The 23,470-nt window shown below is 38.2% G+C and overlaps 1 non-coding gene across 1 annotated transcript; it reads right to left on the bottom strand.

The window, feature by feature from the left end:
* Positions 1-12,228: 12,228 nt before the first annotated feature.
* Positions 12,229-12,335, bottom strand: LOC142162522 (small nucleolar RNA R71). The gene has a single exon (XR_012693772.1). It is a non-coding gene; the product is annotated as a small nucleolar RNA R71 (small nucleolar RNA).
* Positions 12,336-23,470: the final 11,135 nt, after the last annotated feature.

Here is a 23,470-nt window from a genome sequence, read left to right as displayed (position 1 = left end):
TACGGGGCATACCCAAATAATGAGCAAAGTATGATGACACATAAAAAAAGGTGGAACCGGGATCAAATAATACAGAGGCATCTCTGTGGCAGACTAAAACAATACCTGTAATAACAGCATCTGAAGTAATAACATCGGGTCTAGCTGGAAGTGCATAGAAATGGGCCTGACCGCCATTTGATCGACCTCCCCCTCTAGGGCAACCCCTAGCTAGGTGGGTGGGTGGTGGTGAAGTAACTAGCGCTGAAGCCGATAATTGACCCCTTTGCTAAGATGAACTTGCAAGACGACGAGGGCACTACCTCCATATATGACCCATCTCACCACACTCATAACAACTCCCAGGTGTTGGAAAGGGAGACTAAAGGGAACCCCTCACACCGAAGTGACTAGCAGATGCACATGGCATAGAAGAGCCCTGAACTGATAGAGCACGAGACAAACTCTAAGCTGGTAGGGCACTAAGTGATGACTGGCCCTGATGAAAACTGTGAGAACCATGACCTGCTGACGCCCCACGATAACCTAGGCGAGCTAGCTGAGCATGCCTAAATGGATGGCCTTTACCGTGCTGAAACTGACCTCTCGAAGGAGTACCACTATAACTACCAAATCCTCGAGGCCTCTTGGCCTCCCTCTCCTCACACTCCTGGCGACGAACAGACTCAATCTCCAGAGCAATGTATACAACCTCCTCAAAGGTAGCACCAATCACCCTCTCCCTGATCATGAGAATACAGAGCTGATAAGTGAGGCTATCAACAAACCTCCTAATCCTTTCTCTATCTGTCGTAACCAACCAAATAGCATGACGAGCTAACTTGGAGAACCTCATCTCATACTGCATCACAATCATCTCTCCATGATGCAACCACTCAAACTCCCTACACAGCTCCTCTCTGCGGGACTGCGACACACACTTCTCCAGAAAGAGAATGGAGAACTGCTTCTAGGTAAGGGGTGCTGCACCAACATGCCTATGCCTCTCAAAAACCTCCCACCAAGTAAAGGCAGCTCTAGAAAACTAATAAGTAGTGAAAGCGACCCCGCTGGTCTCCAGAATACACGCTATACGAAGCATCCTCTCTAACACTTATACAAGAAGCCCTAGGCATCCTCGCCCTCTTCACCACTGAAGGTCGGAGGCTGAAATCTACCAAAACTCTCCAACCTACGCTGCTCGTCCTCTGGCATGGCAGGAACTACATAGTCTTGAGCAACTGTAACCGGCTGGGCTGGATGTGCCCCCGGAGTTTGAAGTCTCTGCACGACCTGCTCAGGTGTGCGAGCAGCGGGAGTCTGATTGCCTCCCCCGGCCTGAGAAGTAGCTACGACTGTAGTGGCTGAAACCACCTGAGCTAGGCTAGTGCAAACTAATAAGATATGAGCCAAGGCCTCCTAAAGACCTGGAATCACAATGGGCACACCTAGTGCCTGAGCTGGTGCTGCTGGAGTGTCCACAACTGGGACCTGATCCTGAGCTGGGTGGCTGGTCGATATGCAAGTGCTACCCTAGTTGTTGTGCGGGCCACACCTCTGCCCCTACCGTAGCCACGACCACATCCTCGGCCTCTGGTGGCCACAGCTGGTGGTACTGATGGTCATCCATCCTGACCGGTAGCACGTGTCCTCACCATCTGTGAGAGAATAGAATAATAAGACTTTAGTACTCGAGTCAACAAATTCGCACGACAAGAATTTCAAGAATATGAAGTTTTTCCTAAAGGTTCTGTAGCCTCTCGAGGATAAATATAGATGTCTCCGTACCGATCCATGAGACTCTACTAAACCTGCTCATGACTCGTGAGACCTATGTAATCTAGGCTCTGATACCAACTTGTCACGACCCTAAACCCGGACCGGTCGTGATGGCGCCTATCATGAAGACAAGGCCAACCGACACTTTCCATTTCAGTATTTAACAGTTAAACAGTAAGAAACAGTCTAAAGCATGATAAAATAATCCAAGGTTTAAGAAGATGATAGTATAATATGCGGAATACAACCCAACACAGCCCGATACCAGGGTGTCACTAGTCATGAGCATCTAACCAAATCCAGAATACTCAGAGAAAACTATAGAGTTTAATACAGAAACTAAGAACATGAAGAAATAAGATAGGGAAGAGCTCCGGGCTGCGAACGCCGACAACTACCTAGAGACTCATCGGATCCGCCTGAGTTGGAAATGATCAGCACTCGGGAGCGGGACCAGATACGCCTAAATCTGCACACAGGATGCAGGGAATAAAGTTCTAACTCAGTGAGTAATAATCATGAATAAAGACTGAAAGCAGGAAATCACGTAAGGCACAAAGCATGCTATAATGAAGCAGTAAAACCAGTAAAAACAGTAATTTAGCGAAAGATAGGTAAAAGTCCTTTAACTCAAATTAAACTTCATGAAAGAGCTTTTTTGAACAATTAAGTAGGTAATTGATAGGCAATTAAGGAAAATAAACACATAAAGGTTCGCCCCTCGGGCACAATATTAACAAATCCGCCCCTCGGGCAATATCTCAGAACAATACCAGCACCCTTGGGCTATATCTCATATCACAATGGGTACCCGCGCTCACTGGGGGTGTGCAGACTCCTCGAGGGGCCCCTTACGGCCCAAGCGCAATATCAAGCCATCTCATGGTGTCATCACTAGGCTATCGGCCTCATATCAACCAAGCAACCTCGTGGCATACATATCTTAGGCCCCCATCCTCATAATCAATATAAAATATTTCCTCACAACATAGGCCCTCGGCCTTACTCAGTCAAAATCCCCACAAGCCACTCGGGCAATAGTAAAACATGATTCTTAGCACAAAATATCATTTAAAAGATCATTTAAGTGTTAAAATAGAGTAAACATGGCTGAGTACGAAAATAGTAAAATATAACATGACTGAGCTCAAGTATAAAGTCAAAGCAATGAGGAAATATCAATAAAAGTCCCCTAAGGGTTCAAATAGTTGGCATTCAGCCCAAATATGGCATTCAGCCCAAATAATAATGATAGCAAACAGATTTCAGTCATATACGTGGCAAAATAGTTATTCGGGATGGACTAAGTCATAATCCCTAAAAGTGCACGACCCCACGCTCATCATCTAGCATGTGTGTCACCTCTATATAGCACAACGATGTGCAAATCCGGGGTTTCATACCCTCATAACATCATTTACAATCATTCCTCACCTCAAACCGGTCAAATCTCTAGCTCGCGACGCCTTTGCCCCTCCAATCGGCCTCCACTCGCGTCAAATCTATCCAAATCAGAATCACGAAGTCAAAATATGCTAAGGGAGCGAAGCCCAAGCGAAAATAATCAACATATGACACAAATCCCGAAATTACCAACACTCGACCCCCGAGCCCACATCTCGGAATTCGATAAAATTCACATCAATAGGTTTCTTATCCCCCCACGAGTTCATTCATATCAAAAGTACCAAAATCCTACCACAATAGGTCCCTCAAACCCCCAAGTCTAGGTCTCCAATACCAAGCCCTAGTTTTCCCAATTTTAACCGTTAACTTCCATTAATTATAGCTCTAATCCGTGAAATAATAAAATAGGTACGAGTTTTAGGTCCAAAATCCTTACCTCAATGACGTTCCCTTGAAATTCCCCTCAAAATCGTCCAAAGAGTTCTAAAGCCGACTCAAAAATGGTGAAATAGCTCAAATATTGCGATGGACATAATTTATACCTTCTTGTCAAGGTGTTTTCGCATCTGCGGCCAATTTACCACTGTTACGGTACCGCATTTGCGGTCAACCAACCGCTTCTGCGGAAATCACTTGAACTACCCAAACCACATCTACGATGAAATATCCGCACCTATGCCATCGCAGGTGCGCCCCCTAGACCGCTTTTGCGGTTCCTGCCAACTATCCAGCTTCCGCTTCTGCGACGGCATCGCACCTACGGTCCCCAATCCGTAGGTGCAGAAATACCAGAAGCAACAAAAATCTGCAAATCTCACAAAGTCTCAAACTCCTCCGTCAACCATCCGAAATCACCCCGAGGTCCCCCGGGACCTCAACCAAAAGCACCAACATATCCCATAACCTTATTCAAACTTGTACCAATCTTCAAAACACCTCAAAAAACATCAAATCAACTAAAACACATCGGATTCAAGCCTAAGTTCCCAAAATCTTTCGAATTCCGCTTTTGATAAAAAACCTAACCAAACCACGTCCGAATGACCTAAAATTTTGCACACACATCACAAATGACATAATGGAACTACTGCAACTCTCAGAATTCCATTCCGACCCCTATATCAAAATCTCACCTATCAACTGGACAACATCAAAAATCCACTTTCGCCAATTCAAGCCTAAATCTACTCCGGACCTCCAAAACACATTCCGTTCACGCTCCTAAGTCCCAAATCACCTCCCAAAGCTAACCAACCCATCGGAACTCACATCCGAGCCCTCTAACACATAAGTCAATATGCGATTGACTTTTCCAATTTAAGCTTCCTCAAAAGAGACTAAGTGCCTCAAACCTTACCAAATCCTCCTCTCCAAACTCGAGCCAACCAACCCGATGACATATAAAACTGATAGACAAAGCAATAGGAAGCAGAAATGGGGAAAACAGAGCGGTAACTCATGAGACGACTAGCCGGGTCGTCACACTTAACTAGCATTCTTTTCTTTTTTCCCTTTACTTTCCTTCGATACACTATCAAGTTCATCTTTTCTTTACTGCCTTATAGTGGGGGGTTTTGTAAGGATTATTCTCCTTTTTTGGGCACCATCCCTTGCGGCTATAAATATTATCACAGTATTGTCATCATAATCAACATCATCAGTATCATGAGAATGATTGGCGGAACCAGGTCCCATCTCAGGATACAAAATTTCTAGAGGAACAGGGATATGAGACATGAACTAGGATGTTTCAGTACTATCCAGTTTAGGCATCGTGGAGCCTGGTGTCTTATCCCAAGTGGGATAAGTTCTGAGTATAGATGACTCAAACTCTCCCTAGGTAGAGGGATGAGGTCCCTCAGTTGGTTCCCATGTTTCACACTCAGCCTCCAGTTCCCCCTAATTCGACAGTTCCCCTTGATTTCCTTCAACACTATCACTCGCCCTTAATGCCTCAACAAAACCAGCCACAATTTTAGTTTCACTCTCAAGAATATTCGATTTGCCCTTATCTTTTTCACTTATATTTCCCTCAAACTCCACATACATGACCTCTATCCCTTTATTAATAGGGAAAGAGGGAAGATTACCTGAGTGTGTAGGGTTGCCTTGAACATCTCCCCCAACAACTTGATTTCCATCTTCCTCATATGCATGCAGTTACACAGCAACACCAGAAACCGCTTGTTCCTCCAACCTTACTTCCTTAAACGTGACAATCTGGCTAGTCACCTCGATACCATCATCTTATTCTCTAATTTTCTCTATGTTTTGAAGAAATCGAGATATGTACATTGTTTGTTCGAAGTTTGGCTTGTCAGTTTAGAAGGAGAAGGGGATGAGACAATTTTTTTAGAAGTTTGGCTTTTTCGGCTTTGTTGGGGACCAAAAATAGATGGTTTAGTAGGAGTGACAATAGGTTAGTTTCTATGGAATTTAGGGTTTTTGGGGGTGAATCATCTAGTTTGCATTCTGATGGGGATGTTACTTTAGAAGGTGACAAGGTTGTATTGTCTTTAGACATTTTGGGAGATTGAGATTCTTGTTGAGACATGGTCGGATTTTACTTATGAAGATACGAGGAGAAGAGAGTTCAAAGAGAGAAAGAGAGTTTTCTGAGTTTTGAGTGAAGAAAGAGACAATGAGTTAGGTATATAAAATATAAAAGGGGCCAATTACAAATAGGCGTGAGAAGAAAATGGGGCAACGGGTTGGTTCAGAAAGGATGTAATGTTTGGACTTAAAAGAAATTTGAAGAGAAAGGAATGAATTAATGACATGGCACTTCAGCAGTTTAAAAAGTATATAAGCGTTGAAGAAACTACTAGCCTGAGTCACATGAACCAAGTTCCTTGACAGTTTTTGAAATGTGAGCAAAATCTTCTAGATGTGCAATGCCATTTTTTACTTGTTTTATCATGAGTCTCCCATGTGTGTATACCTGTAACAGTATAAATGTGAGTTAGATGTCGTCAAAAATACTTTTTAGCATTGTATATTTCCTTCTTAACATAGCCTTGCTGTGAGAAGAGTACCCAATAAATTCCCTCATCACTTTTAGCATCAAATTTTCCCAAAGCCTCATTGCCATTGTTAAGAATGAAACCTTTGCATCCAAAAGTTCTCAAGTAAGTCAACTTGGATTTTTTCTCATTGAGTAGTTCATAGGGAGTCTTCTCAAGTAGGGATCTGCTCATGCACCTATTAATAAAGTAGCAGGCAGTGTTAACTGCTTCAGCCAAAAAACTTTTAGGCACGCCACTATCAATCAACATTGTTCCATATCTTCAAGAGTCCTGTTTTTCCTCTCCACAACACCATTTTTTCGAGGTGTTTTAGGACCTGAAAAATTGTGACTTATACCATTTTCAGCACAAAATTCATCAAACTTGGCATTATCAAATTCAGTGCCATGATCAGATCTGATACTCAAAATGTGATTTCTCAGTTTTACCTGAATCTGCTTCACAAATACAACAAACACGGGAAAGGTTTCATCCTTGGTCCTAAAAAACAGTGTCCAGGTGAATCTTGAATAGTCGTCCACAATCACAAAGATGTACTTCTTTTCTCTTTTACTTAAAATCCTCATAGGTCCACAAAGATCCATATGAAGTAGATCAAGTGGCCTTGAGGCGCTCGCTTCTTTCTTTTGTTTGAAAGAAGACTTGACCTACTTCCCTTTTGCATAAGAAATAGACACCTTGTGATCCATGAACTTTGACTTGGGCAGACCACGAACCAGGTCCTTCTTGATCAACTTGTTCAGCAGAGAAAATCTTACATGCCCCAGTCATCTGTGCCATAACTCATCATCATCAGTGGCACTTAGTCATGTTAAATCACCACCACTTAGTGAGTCAAAGTCTGCAACATAGATGTTCTTGAATCTTTTGGCTATCAACACTATTTTACCAATTTTGAGATTGGTGATTGTGCAAGATTTGGATGAGAACTTCACTTTATTTTTCTTGTCACAGATTTAAGATACACTCAACAAGCTATATTTCAAGTAATTCACATCGTACACACTTTCAATTGCATGAGAGTGTATTTTGCCAATTTTGTCAACACCAAGAATATATCCCTTCTTACCGTTTTTAAAGGACACACTCCCACCTTGGAAAGTGTAATGATCGGACGGGTCCTTTTAATATTTAGCATTCTATTCGGTGTTTTAAGATCTTGAGAATCTTCTACAATGTATTAGGACTTACGTGTATGGTCAGTTTTAGTTTTCAAGCGATTTGGAATTGATTTGGAAGAATAATTCTTGTTTTATAGGTTTAAGTGATAAAGGTTGATCGGAGTTTGACTTTTGATGATTCCAATAGTTTTGTATAGTGATTTTGGACTTAGGCATATGTTCGAATTTGGATTTGGAGGTCTGTATGCTGATTTGATGCTTTTTGGCAAAAGTTGGAAAGTTGAAGGTTTGGAAGGTTGAAAAGTTTGACTAGGAGTTGACTTTGTTGATATCGGGTTCAAATTATGATTTAGGGAGTTGGTATAGCTCCGCTGTATCATTTGAGACTTTCATGCAAAATTTGAGGTCATTCCGAGTTAATTTAATATGATTTGGCACGAGTTGTAGAAGTTGAAAGTTTATTAGATCGTTAGGCTTGAATTGAGTTGCGATTCATAGTTTTGATATTGTTGGATGTGATTTGAGGCCTCGAGCAGGTCCGCGTAATGTTAGGGGATTGGTTGGTATGATTGGATGGGGTCCTGGGGGCTTCGAGTGTGTTTTAGATGGCTACGAGCCATTTCCTCATGTTTTGAACTACTGGTTTTGATATCTGCTTTCCTTCATCGCGATCGTGAATAGGGGACTGTGTTCGCACAGTGTAATGGGCATCAAAATTTTTTTGTACATCGTGTTCACAAAAGAGTAATTTTGATAACCTTCATTTTATTCTTCGTGATCGTGAAGAGGGTCCCACAATTGCGAAGAGGAACACCTGGGAAGACTATATAGTACTCTATTTCAAAGGCTTTTATCATTTTATCACTTTTTGAGTTAGAGAGCTCAGATTTGGGCAATTTTGGAGGAAAGTTTTACGTTTTGGATTGGGATAAGTATTCTTAACTCGAATTTGATTATATTTCATGATTTCATATTTATTTTTATCATTAAATTGGAGAAAATTGGGGGGTTTTGTAAAAACTCCCCTAAAGTGTAAAATGATGATTTGAAAGCCGATTTGAAGTCAGGATTGGATAATTTTGGTATGGTTGGACTCATATCGGAATGTGTGTTCAGATTTTGTACATTTTCTCGGGTTTTGAGGTGCGAGACTGGGTTGACTTTTTGATTTTCCTTAAAGATCGAAGCTTTATTATCCAGAATTATTTCCTATGGCTTTTATTTATAATATTAATTTTTTTTGGTTAGATTTGACCCATCCGGAGGTTGTTTCACACGGGAAGATCCTTTTAGAGTATTAATTTAGCTTCTTTGAGGTAAGTATCTTGCCTAACTTTGTGTGGGAGAAACTAACCCATTAGATTGAGCTTAATTGCACTATTTGAATGATGTGGAAGATGTGTACATGAGGTAAGTGTGTATACGGGCTAATATGTGGTAATTAACCGATTTAGACTCTTAGGCTTCTTTCATGTATTTATTTGAAGTTGTTAGCCCATGTTATATCTTTTATTTGTCAACTTTACTCTCACATGCTTTATTTGATGTTTTTAGCATATGTTATATCTTTTACTTGTCAAGTTTACTCTTATGCGCTTTCTTTGAAGTGGTTATCTCTTTTATTGTAATGAGACCTCCTTTATTGTTGAGTTATTCTTAATATAAATTGTTGTTACGTGATATCCTTACGGGCCGTCAAGGCCTCTGACATACTATATATAATAAACCTGTGTCTACAAAGCATCTAAGATTATTTGACATAAAATGGGACAGGGTACCGGCCTACCCATAAGTATGTAGCAAAACTCTTACACGATGACTTATATACTCGGCTACACTCCGAATGAGGTGGAGTCTTACCGATCATTCGCTGAATACTGACCTCGTCTACTATGAGGTCTCGTCGAACTGATTGTCTATACCTGCAAGCATGAATGCAGCATCCCCAACAAAAGGACATCAGTACGAATAATGTACTGAGTATGTAAGACATGTAAATAAGTATATAAAGGACATGGAAGAAACACAGAGTAAAGAACTCAACCTGTAAATCTGGATAGCTCTGTAAATCATGAAATATTTATAAGGTCATGCATATGCGTGTATATGTCATGTAATGCATAGGTCTATACGTACATAATATTGTCAAGTCTCTGAGGGCATCCCATCATATCATCTCAGCTACTGTGGGCAAAATCATCAACGTATACCAGCTGATCAGGTGGTGATGCGTATATAACGCCGTGACCTTTTCCCATATCCCATATACATATATATATATATATATATACATATATATACGCGTATATAACGTCATATGAATCATCAAGCCTCTGAGGGCATCCCATCATATCATCTTGGCCACTGTGGGCAAATCATCAACATATACCAACTGATCAGGTGGTGATGTGTATATAACTCCGTAACCTTTTCCTGTATCCCATATACATATATATACATATATACACATATATAACGTCGTGTGAGTCATGGGTAAATGAACATGTATAAATGAATGAAATGCACAAAAATATGTAATAATCTTAATATTCCTTTCAGATAAACTTTATCAACTACGTATTATTCTGAGACCCATGAACAGAAAATAATAATAATTCTCATGGGGAATCAAGAATACAGAGACCCCTAGTATTTCTATGAACAAAGTCGTTTATGAAAACTGTGCATTTGTTCAATTCTTTTGTATAATTTGGATCATGTCAAAAGAAAGAAGGGATGACCTTAACATACCTGAGCCGATTTTCGTGACAATCTCTCTAACACAGATGATAAGAAAGTACTCTATACTACGATATGGTGTCTTGTTGAAACTCACAGACCACAATCTCCACATATATCATTTCTTTCATGTCTGGAAAAATGAATTTAGTGATGTTTGGGTTCTATATATTATGCTCATGTGGACACATGTCAAATTGTCATTTATTGCACCCTTACTTATACAATCTTAGACCTGTTCATCCTTTTTTTTGACTGGTTATGATACTCCAAGATTCTTGTCACCTTTTTTTTCCACTGAATAAATATACAATTGATTTTCTGATGTTTAGCTTAAAGCTTATATATTTTTTTGTATATCGCCTCATATTTTACATTTATTTCGTGAATTTGGGATGTTAAATGCTATGATTTATATTAATTTGAAGTGTTTTTATGTGTAGGAATGATTTGGGAGCAATTGGGGGGTGAAACGCGCGAGATTTGAGCCAAAACGAACGAAACCGAGAAATGTGCACAGGCGCCCAGCCCTATATGTGGTGCCAAAACAGTAGCTCAAAATTGTGGGGCGCCGTGGAGGGCGCCTGGCGCTAGCCAGGGCGCCGGTGACGTGAAATTTCTCCAATTTCATCCGGGACAAGGTTATTTCGGCCCTAGACCTACCCAACACATATAAAAGCAAGACTAAACCTATTTTTGAGGGGAGGGACGCACCTTGGAGCAAAAAAAACACGCAAGAAACATTGAGGAGCAAGAACATCTCAGAATTCTTCATCTTTTCTATTATTTGTCAATTAATCAAAACTTATGTAATTGTTTGATTACATCATGAGTGGCTAAACACCCATTGTTCTGGGGTTATGATTTAGCCATGTATATTGTTGTTTAACGTTGACTTGACCTTGATTATAATTCACCAATATATGGTTGTTTCTTCAATTCTGTGTTTAATTACTTAATTGTCTGGCCAACAGTTAGGTTCTATTTACTATCTATGCTATGCTAGGGAAAGCCATGTTTAAATTAGAGAAAAATTGAAGAGAGCATGATCTTAACCCTTAGCGGGAGCATATTTGTGGTTAGGATAGGAATATACCTAGTCACCATGCTTAATTAAATATCATGATCTTAATGCGTTCTTAATAGATTGATTTCATAGGAATATAGGCGTTAATCTATTGAGAATAGGTGAATAGTACTTCGGAAGAAGGCTATGAGAGCATTTATCGATTAATTAGCAACCATGAGTGAATTATATGAAAGGGAGAGTTAATTAGAACACAATACGAATGGTGAATCGATCACAACCCTAGAATATTTGTCTCTACTGAATACACAACAATCAACTCGTTACTTGATAACTTAGTTATTATTTAGAATTGTAGTATAATATAATCATATTATTGGACTTTGATTTTAGCTGGATTGAATAACAATTTTAGTGATTTAGTGATTAGTTTACACAAGTCTCTGTGGGTTCGACACTCAACTTATCATTATATTACTTGTCGACCACGTATACTTGCGTGTGCGTTTGGGAGCAACAAGTTTTTGGTGTCGTTGCCGGGGACTTGAATATAAACTATTTTCTAGTTTTTTCTTTAATTGTTTATTTCTTCTAGTCTAACGTTCCTTGATTGTTGCTTGGATCTCAGGAACTTTGATTGAATGCGTAGGGTAAGGAGCCAAGACCGACTTAAAGGCTTTGATCCTGAACCTGAGAGAACATTTCACAGGAGGTTGAGGGAAGCAAGGGACACGAACAATATTCAGGCACTTGTTCAATTTCCTGTGGACATGGCAGAGGAGCAACCCATGGCTGTTCAGGAGGTAGCGATGCCCAGCATTGCTAATGTCACCTCCAGTATAGTGAAGCCTAGGATCATTGGGCACTTTGAGCTGAAACAGAGCATGATCCAGTTACTTCATACAAACGGACAATTTATGGGTCTTCCATACGAGGATCCACAGTAGTATATTCTGAACTTCTTGGAGATTAGTAATACTTATATCACTAACGGGATCACTCCAGATTATGTGAGGCTCACACTTTTTTCATTCTCTCTGTTGGGCAAGGCTAAGCGATGGCTAAAGGTAGAACCAGCTAATTCAATTACAACATGGAATGATTTGGCAAGAAAATTTCTGGCTAGGTTCTTCCTTCAGGCAAAACTGCAAAGATCAGAAGTGAGATAGTTGCCTTTAAACAGAAAGCGGGAGAATCTTTATACTCAGCTTGGGAAAGGTTCAAGGTGCTACTCAGAGATTGTCCTCATCATATCAGACGAATGAAGTGTTAGCTCACACGTTCATAGAAGGGCTACATTCTGAAACAAAGATCGTGGTAGATGTTGCAGCTGAGGGTCAAGTGTTGGAGAAAAGCTTTGACGAGATATATGCATTATTGAACAAATTCTCCAAGAGCAATCCGGATTGGCAAGGAGAGATGGGCAGACACATAGTAAAAAAATCACCAGGGGTTCTCGAATTGGATGTTGTCTCAGCATTGTCAGCACAGGTCTCTATGCTGACCAACCAAGCCAATCAGATGACGATGATCATTAACAAGCAACAAGCCCAACCAGTGCAACAAGTTCAAATATTTTGTGAAGTATGTGGAGAGGGTCACATGAGCAATCTATGCCCAACAAATCTAGAGTCTGTATATTTTCTGGGTAATGCAAATCAAGGCCAAACAAATCAGTATGGGGACACTTACAATCCCAACTGGAGGAACCACCCAAACTTCTCTTGGGGTGGAAACCAAGGTCCTCAGAATCAATAGAGGCATCAGGCACCTCAACAGCAATATAGACCACCTCAGGTTGAACAACAAGTGAGCCCTACAAGTCACCTTAAAGACATGTTAAAGAAAGTGATGGCTGAACAACAAGCCCTCGCCGCAACAATGAGAAATTTGGAGCGTCAAATGGGACAGCTTGCCAGTGCTCAAAACACTAGACCAACTGGAGCTCTTCCAAGTGATACTAAGCCCAATCATAAAGCTCAAGTCAATGCGGTTACCTTGAGAAATGGAAGAGCACTAGAAGAAGTTCCAAAGAAAAAGAAGAATATAGATCATCCTGAAGGAGAATTAGCTCCCAAGCCAGTTGAGGGGAATGAGAAAGACGATAAAGGACCCAAGCCAGTAATTGAGACTAGGCCAGCACCTCCGTTTCCACAAAGACTGCAGAAGCAAAAAGATGATGCTAAGTACAAGAAATTCCTAGATATTTTGAGCCAAGTGAGTGTGAATCTGCCTTTGGTGGAAATTTTGCAGGAATTGCCTAAGTATGCAAGGTATCTCAGAGATATTGTGGCAAACAAACGAAGACATGCAGAGTTTGAAATAGTCGCACTTACTGAAGAGTGCAATGCCGGAGTTTAGAGTAAACTTCCTCTTAAGTTGAAGGATCCTGGGAGTTTCACAATTCCTTTATCTCTTGGAAAACAAGAAGTTGGTAGAGCCTAGTGTGATTTAGGGGACAGTATAAATTTGATGTCATCCTCTTTGTTCAAGCAACTCGGATTGGGGGCGCTTAGACCTACTACAATCACTTTACAACTAGCAGATAGGTCACTAGTCATGCCCGAAGGAATTATTGAGGATGTGTTAGTTCGAGTGGGAAAGTTTATTCTTCCTGCTAATTTTATTGTTCTTGATTACGAGGCAGATGAGGAAGTGCACATTATTTTGGGGCGACCATTCTTCGCTACTGGTGGAGCAATTATTAATGTGAGAGCAAGGAAGTTAAAAATGAGAGTTGACGATGAGGAGGTCACTTTTAATGTGTATAAGGCACTTAAGCTTCCTAAGCATTATGAGGACTTGTGCATGATTACTGCGGTAGAATCGAAGGGGATAAAGTAGAGTCTTTATGTGAATTATAGTGATCCAGATGGGACAACTGAGTTAAAGGAGGTGGTATTTCCAGCTGAGCGTGTTAAGATGATTGAGAAAAGAACCAAAGATGAAAGAGGAGACCTTCCGAGAGCGTGCAAAAAGGCTATACTTCATGGGAGAAAGAAGAAGAGAAAGCGTCCAGCTTGAGCAGAATAGCAGAGTTGTGCCACGACTATAAATAAGGCGCTTGTTGGGAGGCAACCCAACCTGTATATCTTTTATCTATTGATTAATGTTTTTTAGTGTCAAGTTTTGTGATGTTTTTATTTTGCAGAGTAGGGGAAGTCTGAGTACCCAAAGTTGAAGTTGAGGAGCATGTTTGATCTTAAGTGTGGCGTCGTCCCAGCCTTTAATATTGAGGATCATGTCTGAGCTAGGTCTGCGAGGGTCTCAGGGAGTATTTCTCACCCTTGTTTTAATATTTCTCTATGATCATGCATCGAGGACTATGCATAATATAAGTGTGGGGTGGGGAAACTACTTTCTAGAGTATAATTGTTTTTCTTTTATAACTCGTAGTAGACGTAGTCTAGGTTAAAATAAATAAAAAGTTGAAAAAGCTAGGACTTTTCCAGACGATGGATCTTTTGGACAATTTTCTTGAGGGATTAAAGTCCGATTTAAAAACACCAAATTTTTTTTTTGAATAGCTAGGTAGTATTCCTTGATTTTTCTTTGGGCACCGGTTCTTTTCCAAGGATGTAGCTCGAACCGGGCACTTTAATTTCTTTTTAGGAGTAGTTTAGGAAGAAACTGAGTCGTTCTGAGATACTCATTGACATGGATTGATGCTGGCACATTAGGCTATGACATACATTCTATTTTCCCGTATATTTGGTTTGACTTGTGAAGCCTAAGTAAAGTAAATAGCCTATTTTGTGATGCCGTTTCTCAGTTGTTTGACTTGTATACCACATAGTGCAATGTTGCTTAAATTTCTCATTTAATTGTGCTTCCTTGACTTGAGAGTTGAACAAAACCATCTTGATTGAGTCATGTGCAACGTGTGTGTGAGGATTTGTGATTTTCTGTGCTATCCTGTGTAGTCTAGAACTTGCCCCGTGTGTTAGTTGAAGTAAAAATTTAAGTTGTGCTATATCTAGGAGATGACGTAGACATTTTCTTGCTTGATCATAGATGTGCTTGTCACATAAAAGTAAAATTTTCCGTTGCTAGCCCCTTTGAGCCTATAGACCTTTCTTTTGGAACCCACATTACAAGCCATACCCCATTCTATTCTTAATTTGATATTGATTGAACATTTACCTTCTAAGGCACTTAGTCGCTAAAAGGAGTGAGGTTAGAGATTGGGGAGTATCTTTTGAGTGGAATCATAGAAGGGCCCGTTGGTGTACTAAAGTTGAAATCAAAGGTCACTAGCCGATGAACTTTATTGTATGGAGTGTGTGAAAAAAAGAGAGAGAGAAAAGAGAAGAAAAATGATAGTGTGAATGTATGTAGAAAATAAAACACCTCCAATTCTTATTGATTTGTGCTAGTGAAAAATAGAGAAGTGCTTAATTGAAAAGAGGGCTATGTTATATGTGGCAAGTGAATTGGTTGAGAAGAATATGAGCTTGAATTGTAAATGTAGTATATTAAAGTGCTTAGGAGGGTGAGTCACTATTTCTAAATATATCCTACCCGTCCCTTAGCCTACATTACAACCTAAAATTCCTAATTGATCCTCGATTTGGCTAGATTAAATTAGAAGAGATATACACTACGGGCAAGCTTATGGTACGACCACAGGATGCATATGAATTCTTTGTGAGAGTGAGCGAATTTTGTTCAATTGTGTGATTTCCTTAATTTATATTCGAAAACATATTTGAATGTGTGGACCAATTTATATTCACGCTTTTGTTTGTTGGTGAGGACACATGATCTCATGAATGATTGGTAATGTTGTAAACTTTCTTGTTGGGTAAGTGCATGAATTGAGGGTGCTTAGTGGTTGCAAGTCGAATGTTGAGGTTGGGTTGGTGACTAATAGGTTATTGGAAATTATTGAATTGAAGGCTTATACTTGAGCTTGATTAAACGGGAAGAATGTGAATTTTTGTGTGTTCATGCTTGTGTGCCGGTATTGATCATAGTCAAGGGTATAGTGTGTGGTTAAAAGTTAAAGTGCTCCTCTATAATTGATACTTGTACGTAGTTGGGGGGTTTATTAGATAGTCCCATTGCTCGAGGACGAGCAAGAGTCTAAGTGTGGGGTGTTGATGTTTAGCTTAAAGCATATATATTTCTATGTATATCGCCTCATATTTTACATTTGTTTCGTGAAATTCGGATGTTAAATGCTGTGATTTATATTAATTTGAAGTGTTTTTATGTGTGGGAATTATTTAGGAGCAGTTGGGGGGCGAAACGCGCGAGATTTGAGCCAAAACGAACGAAATCGGGCAATGTGCGAATTTGGGCACCACCTGCCCTACATGTGGTGCCAAAAACAATAGCTCAAAATTGTGGGGCGCCGTGGAGGGCGCCTGGCGCTAGCCAGGGCGCTGGTGACGTGAAATTTCTCCAATTTCCCCCGGGACAAGGTTATTTCGGCCCTAGACCTACCCAACACGTATAAAAGCAAGACTAAACCTATTTTTGAGGGGAGGGACGCACCTTGGAGCAAAAAGACACGCAAGAAATATTGAGGAGCAAGAACATCTCAGAATTCTTCATCTTTTCTAGTATTTTTCAATTAATCAAAACTTATGCAATTGTTTGATTACATCATGAGTGGCTAAACACCCATTGTTGTGGGGTTGTGATTTAGCCATGAATATTGTTGTTTAACGTTGACTTGACCTTGATTATAATTCACCAATATATGGTTGTTTCTTCAATTCTGTGTTTAATTGCTTAATTGTCTGGCTAGTAATTAGGTTCTATTTACTATCTATGCTACGCTTGGGAAAGCCATGTTTAGATTAGAGAAGAATTGAAGAGAGCATGATCTTAACCCTTAGGGGGACGGATTTGTGGTTAGGATAAGAATATACCTAGTCACCGTGCTTAATTAAATATCGTGATCTTAATGTGTTCTTAATAGATTGCTTTCATAGGAATATAGGCGTTAATCTATTGAGAATAGGTGAGTAGTACTTCGGGAGAAGGCTATGAGAGCATTTATCGATTAATTAGCAACCATGAGTGAATTATATGAAAGGGAGAGTTAATTAGAACACAATACGATTGGTGAATCGATCACAACTCTGGAATATTTGTCTCTACTGAATACACAACAATCAACTCGTTACTTGATAACTTAGTTATTATTTAGAATTGTAGTATAATATAATCATATTATTGGACTTTGATTTTAGCTGGATTGAATAACAATTTTAGTGATTTAGTGAGTAGTTTACACAAGTCTCTGTGGGTTCGACACTCAACTTATCATTATATTACTTGTCGACCACGTATACTTGCGTGTGCGTTTGGGAGCTAACATTTTCCAATCGCATTTTATAGGGGAAGTTGCACTTTACACCTCCAAACTACTGATTAAAAGATAATAGTTTCACTTCTATTTTGCATTGGCATGTACAAGAAACTTCTTAACTGCTCACAATTTGTTACATAGTACAGAACTTATTATCAATACCATTTTTTTTTTTGAAATATACTCAAGTAGATAGATAGACATAGAAAAATATACTGAAATTCTATGAAGTGTATGTGTTATAGTACATGATTAAGCTAGAAAACAATTAACAGAAACTAGCATAGAAAAATTCCAAGAAATGTTACAATGTCAAGAAAAACATTTGAATAAACACTATTTGAGATGGCACGGAGCTGCAAAGATTAAAACTTGTACCAGTTCACCCTCCCTGTAACTTTCTCTAAGTAATGATAAGTTATGACCAAAAAAAAAAAAAATTGTACATCGTATAAGTAAATCTATCAAGCTTACATGCAGCAGAATTTCATTTAATTAACTCTTTTATTTTCCTCCAACACAGTACTCCTACCACTTAATTATAGCATGAAATTTATGTAAAATGACAACATCCAAAGCTAATGGTGAAAATAATACGAGAAAGTAGTGTAGAAAAGTTACAAGTACCAGTGAAGAAAAAGAGTGAAGAAGACGATGAAAAGAGAAGCTTTCAAGATCATCCCTTTTCAGAATATTCTTTTAAGTAAAGGGAATGAAGTGCTAAGTTGATAAAAGTGTTAAAATTGAAGTGGTAGTCCAAATTAGATTTTCCAACTTCAAGAAAAACAAACGAAGTTGAAACATGAACTGTTTCTTAATATGCCACATATAGGAAATGACTAATGAGTCATCTAAAATTAAAAGGGGGCCGCCACGTGGGGTGGAATGTTTAATATTAGTCCCTAACTTATTAATTAATTAGGTAATGATTCGTTACCCGATAATTAACCAATTACCCATGTAATTAAAAGTTATCTCAAATTACTTAAAATTGTAAATATTTTAATACACTTTATACACCTTACTATAATATATTTTACTATCATAGTCATGTGATACAATATAAAATCAATACATACACTATTATTTCATTAAAATATCCATGTAAAAATACATATATTTTCTCAATTTATAATTTTCCTAATCTCATATAATGAGTACAAATTTTCGTACACTTAGTTCTTAATATGGTAAAAAAAGATATCCTTCTTTTCTCGTGAAAGAAAATAATTCATATCTTTAAAATAAAGAAAATCTCATAAACTATATCATATTATGTGTACAATTTAAAGCATTTTCGGAAGTAGTAATATTAATTACTATTTAAAATCATATTTTTTTCAAAAAATATTAGAAAAATGCTCCACTCAAAATACCACATCAAACATATATGTAACGGTATCAATGTTTTTAAACTTACGGGGTGCAACACAACCATACGCAGAGCCTTTGAAGTTGTTACTTCTTTTATTGTCATGTTACCTCTTTTATTGTTGAATGATTCTTATTTGAAGTTGCTATTACATGATATCCCTTTGTTGTCGAGTTATTTTCATATATTTAGACATAGTTGCTTTGCCTTATCTTTCATTATTAGCTTATGTTATACACTAGAATTTGAAGTTGCCATTTCATGGAAATACCCTTATTATTGAGTTCATTCTTAAATAGTTAATGAAGATTATTACCAAAAAAATTAATGGAAATTGAAGTTATTAAGAGCCATTAACCTATTTAGTTAAAGTTGTTGTTTAATGGAGCATCTTTCACTGTTGAGTTATTCTCCCATTTTATTTTGTTGATAATGAGATTCTTGTACATATCATGGTTGAGTTGCGGCTATGTGTTGTGATGATATCCGTATTGTTGTTTTGGAAAGATTGTGACTTATGGGCACCTATGGTACGAGTTGATACATCATGTTATTGTGATGTTAGCACATATAGTTTTGTTGTGTGGATTTAATATTGCTATGTGGAGCATAAGGGTGGCAGAGTAATACGGGTGGCTATTGATATATTGTCTGGGCGGAGTAATATGGATGACTATTGTGTTAAATGTTAGGGCAGAGCGATATAAGTGTCTATTATGATATTGATAATACAGAGAGATAAGGGTGGCCATGTCAGGGATGATATGTGTCGGCCTTGGGGCATAATATTGATGATATTTGTGTGATGGTGTGATTTTTCCTTATGTGTGTCGTGCACCTTATGTGACTTATTGTGTTGTTTCCAATGAGCTACTCGATGTCTTTGATATTACTTGTTGACTTGGATTGTAATAGCACACTTGCATATGCATACACTGTAGCATTCCATTTATACTAGTTCAGGAGTGTGAAACTCGATATTTATTGATCTCACACATGTATTCTTGTATATCTGCTTTCGTTGTGATATTGAGCTTGTGACCACATCAGAAAAATTGTGGTATTGAGCTTTTGACCATGCCAGACAGATTGAGGTATTGGCATGTGAGCCGTCCGTGCGGTTGCAATTTATAATGTGGGCATGAGGTGCCACGAGTATATGATATGTGATTTGGGACTCATGACTTGTGATTATGAGATGAGGTATCTCGAAGTAAATTTATTGTAGAACTTGTGTTAGAACTGCTTGATCATTTGGTTGTCATTTGTTTTTCTTATTTGGTTTCCCTGGCACATTAACAGTGTTTTGATTACTTTATTGTTTATATCATATGCTTATTCCTTGTTGCCATTTACTGATTATTGCTTTTATTATTAGCTTTATACTTATATACTGCACATGTTATTATGACTAGTAGGTGTCTTGACTTGTACCCCATTACTACTCCACCGAAGTTAGTCTTGATACTTACTGGGTACCGATAGTGATGTACTCATACTATACTTCTGCACATTTTGTGCAGTTCTAGGTATTGGAGATAACGGACTCAGGCAGAGTTAGCTTCTTGATCGTCAGAATTCAAGGTAGAGCTGCTTAGTCATCACAATCCCTTTGGAGTCCTTTTCCTTTTGATTGTACTATTAATTCGTTATCCGAACAGTATTGTATTTTGTTTTTGATATATTTCTATGTATTAATCTAGAGTTCGTGACTTTGTACTGCCTATTCTTTGGAAAATTGTTGTGATTATTGTTGCATAGGCTTGTGTCACCTTTATTTCGGTATTTATATTAAACTGTGCTTTAAAATATCATATTTAATTGTGGTAAGTAATCAGCTTACCTAGTCTTAGAAACTAGATGTCATCGCGACACCTAAGGAAGGATTTTGGGTCGTGGCAGAAGGCCTTGAGTGAGAGGACATCATTCATTCTTCCAGTCATATGCTTCGAGTAGCCACTATCCATGTACCATTTTTGACTGCTTCCTCTCACTCCAGCCTACATACACAATTACTGATTAGAATTAGGAACCCAAGCCAACTGGGGTCCCTTGTAATTATAGAATGGGTGTATCAAACTTTTTTTTGCCCATGCAGGCAACATAGTTTTTCTTCTTAGAGAACCAGGTCCTCAACAGTAGGCTTCTTTTTAACAAAAATTTTGTTTTTCTGCAAAGACTGAATTTTAGCTTTACAAGAATCCTTGTAATGGCCAGTTTAATCACAATAAGTATACATCCAATTATCAGCTATGGTTACATACTTGTTATAGGGGTTTTTGGCTTTTTAGAACCTAATTCCTTGCCCCGCCTCCACCGTTGCTCTTGCATATAGACATTATTATATCAGAGGACCAGGTCCAGTTAAGTGACTTATAAAGATCATTTTTAACCCTCTTTAAATCCTCCTGAAGTTATCTATTCTCTTGATCTTTTCTAGATCAGCAGTAAGACTTGTTTTAATTTTCTTAAGCTTGCTCTCAAGCTCCAGTTGAGCTTCACTAGCCACTTCTTTTCCCTTAGAGGTGTTCATCCAATTTTTCATTTGGTTTTTCAACAAGGTATTTTCTCTAGTTACTTCTTCTACTTGTTCTTTCAAATCTATAATGAAAACTACCATATCATTCCTCTCTTGTTCTACATCACCAATTTCTTAAATTAAGGCATTTTTCTCATTAATAAGGCTATGATGGACATCAATCAACACATTTGCTAGTGATATCAATTTCTTTTGAGAGTAAGTTTTCAAGTTTCTTTGAACATCAAGAAAATTTACCTCATCTCCCTCCTTGTCCTCATCATCATCATCAGATTTTTCCATGAGTGCAAAGATAGAATCATATTCTGAGGATTAATTTTCAACAACCATCATGGATGTATCTGTAATAGCCATGAATTTCAAACAAGGACATATGAGTCATTTAACCAAAAAAAAAGAAAAAAGTGAAAACCTTGGTGGGACATAGCCCTTAAACAAAAGGACATCATGTTCTAAACAATAGGGATTTGGCCGTCCCTTATGCCTCAGCAGAAACAAAAGCTATAACAAAGCAAATACAAAGGAAGAAGGGAAAGAAAAGGAAAAAAAAAGCTGAAGCTGTGTGTTGGAACCATAGCAATAGCAGTTGCGAAAATTTTGAGCATTAACTGATTCTCACGGGTAATACTTAAACTTCTTATTTGAGTTCTTCTAGCAAATTTTAATTTCGTTTCTATGATTGAAGGATTTCACAAGAATAAGAAAATTTTCACATTAGTAAGAAATATTATGGATAAGTATAGACAAGTAATGCTACTGGTTTTAGTTTATTCACGTATTTAAGAATTTTCTTTGTGAAAAATCCATAGAACTTTATAAAATTAGATAGATAAATTATATGAACAAGTTGAAGTTGATAGATTACTAACTACTCATAGCGTGGGCAGATTGGGAATTTTGAGTCAAACATGAAACCCCGAGGGTTGGGTATTCTAAATTAGCTAAGAATTAGCTTAAACAAGAAAATTAACACGAGATCAATGTTGATGTGATTATATAGATTGATTTAAGAAAGTAGTATAGATCGGTCGAGGTGACGAGTTTGGTATTTCGACACGAGTACTGTGAGTAGTAATTTTACCGCAATTTGTGTTTTCATAACTTGCATGATTTACGCATGATTTTTAATATGAATATGTTACTGATTAATTTAAGTTGCATGTGAGGCAAGTCTTTTACTCGATATGATACCGAAATTTTAAATATTTTTGTTGTCACTAGATCTGTTTTACCGTTAATTGAATTTACTGTTATCGAAAGGAAATTATATCATTTGATAAGAACCGAAATGCCCTATATTATTTTAAAATAGTTTCTACGAGTATATACTGATTACAGAGACAAGTATAAATTAGAGTAGACATTGAAGGATCCCATAGCTAATGGCGGGTTCGTTAGACCTGGTGCACCTTGTAATTACTGATTACCGTTATAGCCCTCGCTAGTGGGAAGGTAGAACTAGCATACCGTTACCGATTTTCCTCGAGTAGGGACTACCGTTATATATGACGTCTTGCAAAGAAGTCCACAGTTATACCGATTACATGATCCGTTCATTGAAACCTCCCAAAATGTGAATACTGATATTATACAGTGGTTACCGAGCTTATTACTGAATTGTTAATTATATTTTATTACAAGAAAAGCTTGATGAGGCTGAAATTTTTCTTTATTGTTTCTGAAAGGGCATTTATTTTGTGTTATTTTCTGTTTGAGATGCTAGCATGTTTTCTGACTTGTCCCCAAACAAAAACGGTTGTGGTTAAGTGTTATTACTCACTAAGCTAGCGACTCATTTCCCGCTAATTTTTTTTATAGAGATAGCAGCTGACGCAAGCGAGGATTTCGTTAATTAGAGCGCACAGGTTGATAGTTCTCGGTGAGCCTCGCACTTGTTCGCGTGGGCAGAGATTTTATTTATTTTCTTGGTCTTTCTTTAAACTCTTACAGTCGCTCCATGGTCATTATTTTAGTGTCATGAGTATTATTTTGTTATTATAGTCTTATGTTGAGTATTGTTCTTTATTATCAAGGTTGGAGATAAATTAGTATTTTTGGTTGTTAGAGGGTTGACTAGTAATGGTGGAGACTCGTTTTGGTTGATTGATTGGTTGTAAATTGTTGGTATGATATTAGGATGTTTGATTGTTGATTTGAGA

The sequence above is a fragment of the Nicotiana tabacum genome, chromosome 7 (genome assembly GCF_000715075.1).
Source record: "Nicotiana tabacum cultivar K326 chromosome 7, ASM71507v2, whole genome shotgun sequence".
In the NCBI taxonomy this organism is placed as follows: Eukaryota; Viridiplantae; Streptophyta; class Magnoliopsida; order Solanales; family Solanaceae; genus Nicotiana; species Nicotiana tabacum.
The sequence above is the reverse complement of the archived record's forward strand: the minus strand, read 5'-3'. Positions and strand labels throughout refer to the sequence as shown.